Below are 6,004 nucleotides of genomic sequence, written 5' to 3' on the forward strand. Positions count from 1 at the left end.
GGATTGCTGTTACTGAGCCTTAAGTATAAATCAGTATCTGAGCTGATGATTTTTCCAAAGAACAAATTCAGGTATTTTTTTTGTGAGAGTGGGTATGTGCAGGCTAGTCTAAAAATGGCACAAATAAGTGCACAGAGGAAACGCTATGTGTTCATCAGCTTTGGGCTGGAATATGCCAGCTTTGTGCAAACTATGTCAATCATATAGGCATCAAATTGCTTGGAGTCCTTGTAGTCATGGTTGCTTTTCCAGCATCAAACAAATTGCCCTTCCATGCTTTGGAAGAATCGAAGGTGGGGGGAGGGTGCCCCCCTTTTATAGAGGCCTGTCCGTTAAGGAGGAATGTGCGTGTCTGTCTGTTATAGGCCTCTACAGAGATAAGGATAGAGCTGGCTGTTTCATAGGTGTTTTTGAAATCATGTCCATTTCCTATTGACAGTGAACATCTGGTAACTTGAAGAAGAAGGGGGAAAGGCCAAGAGAGCAGCAGAAGTTATCTAAGATTCTGCAGTTCAGTGAGAATGGAGGGAATGCTGGGAGTGGAGGTAGGCAGAGTGGTGGATGAAATTGTAGCAGTGGAGAAAAGTGGTGAATGCCCTATAAAAGATCTGGGCCTCTTCTAGACATCTTTCGCTTTCAGCGCTATGTATGTATGCAGTTACAGGTAGGTAGCCGTGTTGGTCTGCCATAGTCAAAACAAAATAAAAAATAAAAAATTCCTTCCAGTAGCACCTTAGAGACCAACTAAGTTTGTTCTTGGTATGAGCTTTCGTGTGCATGCACACGAAAGCTCATACCAAGAACAAACTTATTTAGTCTCTAAGGTGTTACTGGAAGGAATTTTATTATGTAAGTATGCAGTTTTCTTAGGCTATTCAACCACCCCAACCCCCAGATCCAGCCTTAACCTGGGATGATACACCAGCCGCACCAGAAGGCTCAAGCTGTGATCCTGGAGAAGATGCTCTAAATTGGGGGGAACCAACACGGTGTTCTCCAGGGGTTCTTGGACCTCCAACTCCCATCCTCCCCTGACCATTGGCCATGCCTGATTCCAAAAGCTGACAGTGAGTGAAAGTAAAAGATGTGAATGATTTGTTTGGCAGTTGACTCTTCTGTTTTGAAGGCCTCCTTCAGGTCTGTTTTAGGTTTGGGAAATTTTACAAAGTTCTGAAGTGTGTTTATACATGTGTTTATACACACAACACACACACACACACACACACACACACACACACACACCATATCCTCTTGTTTTGTGTTGATCCTTCTGCAATGACAGAGAAGTTTGAAGTATATAGTAAGCTACAGCATGTAATGGCAGCATGCTGGTAACTGCTGCAGCTAGGGTGGGGACCCTGGTGCCATCCAGATGTGGTTGGACTGCAGCTCCCATTGGCCCCAGCCAGCGTGGTCAATAGTCATGGATGATGGGAGTTGGAGTTCAGCAACATCTGGGGAACCATAGATTCTTCACCCCGGATGCAGTAGGGACCAGCATGTTGCCATTATATACGGCAGTTCACTATGTAGACTGGGTGGTTCTCCTCCACAGCATTCTGGAGGAGGAGGAAGAGGAGAGCTTGTCTGTTGGGTTGACATCCCATGTTTTCTCTCTTTAGCAGTGCTTTCAAGGGCAGGAACCACAGCTCTGTGGCAAAGAACATGAAGGTCCCAAGTTCAATCCTTGGCATAGAAAATTAAAACAGCCAGGGAGCAGAGACTGGAGACAACCCTAGCCTGGAAATCTGCTACTGGTCAGAACAGACCAGGGGTGGGGGACCTGTGGGCCTCCAGATGTGGCTGGACTCAAACTCCCATCAAACCTTTGAGCTTTGGCCAGACTGGCTAGGGCTGATGGGAGTTGGAGTCCAACGACATCTAGAGGGCCACAGGTTCACAGGTGGTTCACAGGCAGGCCTCCTCCATGGGGAAAAGCTATAGGTCGGTGGAAGGGCCCCTGGTTCCATCCCTGGCATCTCTGGAAAGGACTGGGGGTGTCCCAGGTCTAAAAACCCTGCAAAGCCACTGCCATTCAATGCGGAAAATGCCAAGCTGGAGGGGAGCAAGGATCAGATGCCCGAGATGCAGCTTACGTTCCTCTGCACCCAAATGGCACTGCACACTCGTGTTGATGGAGGGTGGCTGGTGCCACCCCAACTCACAGCACAAGCTCAACAAGTGAACCCCTAACCTCGCTCCCTGCCCCGCACATGCAACCCTGGGGGGGAAATGCTACCTGTGAGGAGTTCAGCTTGAGCAGCTGTTAAAAGGCACAGGAGCCCTGCCAAGGGAACAACAGCAATATTATTAGCAATCCTGTTTTACATACCCCCCCCACCTTCTTGGAAATGATTTTAAATCACTTAAGGGCAGGGCTCGGCACATTTCTCTCCCCCCCCCCGCCCCCCACTACCCGGTTTCCAGGAGCGATTAAACAGATCTCAATGCACGAGGAAAACTGGAAGCATTTCTCTTCCTCTCTATAAAGGTCGGGTGGGAAGAGAAAGGAAAGGGGGGGAGGGGGGAGAGAGAGAGATGAGAGGAATGAAATTCTTTCAATTATTTCGCGGTCAAAAGCCTCCTTTGGCCCGATCGAGAGCGAGCAATAAACGGGGAAAGGGCTGAGAGCAGAGGGGTGGGGGTGGAGGACCAAAGAGAAGACTTCGGAGTATTCCCCGTACCACCACGCGCGAGGAAGGAGGGGGGGAACTTGCAGAGAAATTAAGGCAGGAATTTGAGCAGGATTTTTGGCGTTTCGAGAGCAATGGATGGTGCTTTTTCCTTTTTCTGGAATGAGGCTTTTAAGCGCGAGAGCAAGCGGCTGGGCCTTTTCTATGTGGGGCCTTGTTTGCAGACGTGTGAATGAGCGAGAGAGAGAGAGAGAGAGAGAGAGAGAGAGAGAGAGAGGCGCATTGAATGGACTTGGAAGCGGAGAGGCAGAGATCAGCCGGCAGGGAGGGGCGGGGGAAGGAGCCGAGGCTGGGAGCTCAGACAGCCTGGCGCCAGCAAACACCTGCGAGCAGCTAACAGGAACACAATGGCAAACGCAGGTGGGGGAGTGCTGTCAAGCCAGGCCTCTCCCCACTGTTAATCACGGCTGATTGCATCAGTTTCCAAAGCCTGCCAAGACCCACCAGCCAGCAGCCGGCCAGAGTTGTTCTCTGTGTCAGGATTTTTTTCCTTTTCTAATTTAAAGCAACTTTGCATTAATTCGCCCCCCCCTTTTCAGCACAAAAAGGGAGGGGGAGGGAAACAGGTGGGGGGAGGCTTCAGAGTAAGAGTCTCACTGGCTGAACGAATAAAAGCCAAGCCGGATCAGCTTGAGGGTTATCGATCTGAGTGCCCCCCCCCCGCCCGCCCGCCACTCCAACCAGTAGGTTCCTGCCCTTTCTCGTGTCCTTCCAGTGCAGTGGATCAGAGCAGGGTTAGGTTTGCTGAAGAGCAGGGCTGGGGTTGGTGCCCAGCGGCCTTGGGCAGCTGCCAGAACTGTAGCAGGGCCCACTGCTGATACCAGCCATGCCGACCCCTTTTAATTTCTCTCTCTCTCTCTCTCTCTCTCTCTCACACACACACACACACACTTCACATAGCCTTCTGAACCACACTGGTTGGCTGGGTGGAGCAGACATGTCAGAATTCCCACAGTGCTCTAGGGCAGCATTGTTCCAGGGCATTGTGGGCAATTAAAATGGCTGCCGGGCGCAGCCACCCAGTGTGGCTTGTTTGCAATGCTGTGACTGCTTCTCCTAGGTGAATCCAGATAGGCTTACAAATATTTGCTTTGCCCAGGTGCCCTTGAACCTGAAGCCATTCCTGCCTCTGAATGTGAAAGCAGAGACGGCTACTACCAATCGTTCTATAATAAAATTGGACTTTTGACTTTCTTCCTTAGATGTCGTGTGGTGGTTTCCAAGCTGTGTTTTGGGGAGGGGAGCAGGGGTCCGTTACTGAGTGTTTATTGAGCATTCTTTAGTGTTCTGAGGTTCAGACATGGGTGTGCAAACCTCCCTAAAAGTTCTTGCCTGCCAATGTTGATCTTTCCTTGGGAATCTGGAGGGGTTAAGGGAATGTTGCCCAGCATTCCTGACCTTCCTTTGTGCATCACTATAACTCTTGCCCTACAAAAGAGTTTTAGGGGAGTGTTGCCTTCTGATATAGTTCTTCTCGGAGTCTTTGGGAGTGTTCCACAGCACTCCCTGTGACTACTCTTGCCCCACAATTTAGATTTGCATGGGAATGTTGCTTGCAACTGATGGATGGTAACCAGGTGGGAGCATTGTTGTGTGGGAGCATTGGCCACCGCTCCCAATCTTCCTCTGCATTCAAAATTCAGTCAATAGAGCGCAAGACTCCTTAATCTCAGGGCTGGGGGTTCGAACCCCATGTTGGGCAAAAAAACATCCTCCATTGCAGGGGGTTGGACCCTTATGCTCCCTTTCAACTCTACAATTCTAGGATTTTAGGACGCTGTACAAAAATATCAGGCACAGTACAGAGTGCAGTCTTGGTTGACATAGGAGCCAGGGTGAGAGCAACTGGGCACAGCAGTGCCTTCCATCCAGGGTGCATTCTAGCACATGCCCCAGAATCCTTTGCAGTATGGCAACACATAAAGCTGAACTGTGCCTTTTAGCCCATTCAGTGTTGTGAGCAAAAAAAGTACATATTGAGTCTCATAGAACCAAACATAAAAGCTCACAGCCCAAAATTAAGCACAGGATGCTGACCAGGAATGCAGAGCTGACTCCTGCCATTGCTGATGTGGCAGGTCTTAGAAGGCACCCATAGGATGTGGCTGCAGGGCTTACCACATCTTCAAACCAATGTCCCTCTAGCCACTTAGCAGAATCATTCCTGAACATTAAATGTATGTTTTTTTTCTTGATTTGTTTCTCATGGTCGTATCCTGCCTTTTCCCCAAGGGAAGTTTACATGGGGATTGTGCTCACCGCAACCCTGTGTGGTAGGTTAGGCACAGAGAGAGTACTTGACCTAAGGCCACCCAGTGAGATTCAAGGTTGACCAGAAATTGGAATCCAGCCTTCCCAACCCAAATCTTACCACTGCACCACAGATTGATGCATATCCACATGTCGACTGTACGTCTTGTGATTTCAAAATGCCATGCATGGTTGACGAACCTTGGCCACCTCTGCTGTCCCTACACTTGCTTCAGCCCTTGAAATATAAGGTTATACCATGGCTAGGGATCAGCAAATCTGTCAGCTTTGGTTCACCCAGTTTCTCAATTTTCCAATCTTAATCTCAGTTTTGCACATTACTACAGATTCCGCCCCCCTTCAAAACAGCTGTCAGTATTTTAGTACAAATTTCTCCTAATGAACAGATTTTTATATGCAGTTTTGACCAATGTACTTACTTTTTGCAAGGCGATTTCCCCTCATATTATTATTTTTAAAAATATGGAACGCTTCACAAATTTGCATGTCATCCTTGCGCAGGGGCCATGCTAATCTTCTCTGTATCGTTCAAATTTTAGTATATTTGCTGCCAAAGTGAGCACTTCCCCTCATATTATGAACCTTTGCATGATATTTTCACTAACATGTGCATTTAAAACACACTTTCCCAGGTTGGAGAACTGTGTTGCCAAATTCAGAGACGTGTGAATTTGGAAGTGTTTGGCTTCACGTTCTGACTCAAGTTTCTCATGGAAAAGCAAAACAAAATTGAATTTCTGCCCATCGACTGAAATTGGTTCTCATGAAGAGGAGCCAGTGAGTGCCCTTATGGATGTCTCTCCACTGTAAAGTAGAGGACAGGGAACTACTAAAGCCTCGTGCGTCATTCCCAGGGGATCATTGTCTCCCTGCATAATGTTACGGGTTAGTGAACCATTCTTGGCTGGGGCCTGGATCCAGTTTCCCAGCTCAATAATGCAGGAAATAAGGATCTGCATTCAGAGGTTTGTTGGGTTTTTTTTTGTTTTGGGTTTTTTTGTGAGCTGGATGCCTTCAATGGATGCTGGGATACATGATAA

At 48.3% G+C, this 6,004-nt stretch overlaps 1 non-coding gene across 1 annotated transcript; it reads right to left on the reverse strand.

The window, feature by feature from the left end:
* Nucleotides 1–5,420: 5,420 nt before the first annotated feature.
* LOC117052528 lies at nt 5,421–5,527 on the reverse strand. Its single transcript, XR_004427268.1, has one exon. It is a non-coding gene; the product is annotated as a U6 spliceosomal RNA (small nuclear RNA).
* Between the last annotated feature and the right edge of the window lie 477 nt (nt 5,528–6,004).

The sequence above is a fragment of the Lacerta agilis genome, chromosome 8, assembly GCF_009819535.1.
Source record: "Lacerta agilis isolate rLacAgi1 chromosome 8, rLacAgi1.pri, whole genome shotgun sequence".
Lineage (NCBI taxonomy): Eukaryota > Metazoa > Chordata > Lepidosauria > Squamata > Lacertidae > Lacerta > Lacerta agilis.